The following is a 1,340-nucleotide window of genomic DNA, read 5'->3' as shown; positions in this document are numbered from 1 at the left end:
CTTGTAAATGTAAACTTGTCATGATAATTCTTTTTTTATATGTAAACATTTTTATTTGATGGTTTTCAGAAAGATCTCCAATTTAAGTTAACTGCTCTAGGAAACCACTGGAAAAAAATAAATGAAAGATTATAAATACAATCACATGTAATACACTATTGTGAATATATATATATATATATTTTTTTTTTTTAAGTAAAAATAAAATTAATCCCAGTCAAGACATTGCCTCTAAATAATATGTTAAGCTTAAAGGAGGAAAAGCCACCAATGATAAACATTTTCATTTTGTAAAGATTTTAATTAAGCTTCACAATCAGTCATTAAGTAGCTTTGAAACTTATGACTTCATGATTCTTTTGACTTCATGCTTTTAAGTGGAGTTACTTATCTTCAAAACAGGACAGATTTCAGAATCCATTGAAAATTATTTTATTCAAATCATTATGTTTTACAACAGAGAGGGTTCTGTGTTAGTTGTCTTTGAAAATGTTCATACCATTTCAGAACCACATTTGTCAGAATAAGCATTTCAGATGGACTAGGTATCATCTGGGCCTGAGAGATGGCAAATGATGAAGGAAAATTGGAGAAGTTGTCCAACATTTGTGTGAACTGAGTGACTGAATCAACTGCAGATACGACAGCATTTCCTATAGGTGTTTGCTTAGCTAAATTGCCCAGTATCTCCACTGAGATCCCAATCTGAGAAACAGATGGAGTCCAAACAATATTCATGGCTCCAAAAGAGCCTTCCTTCCCCAGATTTAAGACCTGACATTTTGAAGATGGCACTAAGTTTCCCATTCATGACAAATCCTAGGTGTTGCCAGACTGGCATTCCATCTGAATCAGGATAGGAAAAATAGACAGATCCTCCCATCCCCTTAGGAAAAAGGATTACTCCAAGCATAAAAACCACAACATGGTTGATATTTTCATAATCAGGCAAGTCAAAACAAATTTATCCTCTGCCACTAGCTGTGCAGCTGTTTGAAACTGCCCAACACCAAGCAGCCAAACATGTCAACGATGGCTGTGCTGAGCGGGCAGGGGCCTGAAGCACATCATGATAATTTTTTTTACAGCAAAATGTTTTTAAAAATCAAGATAGTGCCATTCATATAAATTCTTCCCATGGGGAAGGAGCAGCTGGCAAACAAGCATAGAATGTGAGACAAGAGCTCAGGATTGAAATGCAGACACATACGAAACCAAAGAGCTGATTCGTCTCATATCACCATTTAAGGGATTCAGAGTGGTGACAAGCAGACAATGCAGAGCAAACTGAGATTCCATCCTGGCTCTAACTCTTTAACCAATAAATACATTTTTTAACT

At 35.5% G+C, this 1,340-nt stretch overlaps 1 pseudogene; it reads right to left on the bottom strand.

The window, feature by feature from the left end:
• Positions 1 to 444: 444 nt before the first annotated feature.
• LOC102832146 lies at positions 445 to 1,025 on the bottom strand (annotated as a pseudogene).
• Between the last annotated feature and the right edge of the window lie 315 nt (positions 1,026 to 1,340).

The sequence above is a fragment of the Chrysochloris asiatica genome, unplaced genomic scaffold, assembly GCF_000296735.1.
Source record: "Chrysochloris asiatica unplaced genomic scaffold, ChrAsi1.0 scaffold00001, whole genome shotgun sequence".
NCBI classification, from domain to species: Eukaryota; Metazoa; Chordata; class Mammalia; order Afrosoricida; family Chrysochloridae; genus Chrysochloris; species Chrysochloris asiatica.
Note: the sequence above shows the minus strand (reverse complement) of the source record. Positions and strands in the feature narration are given on the sequence as shown.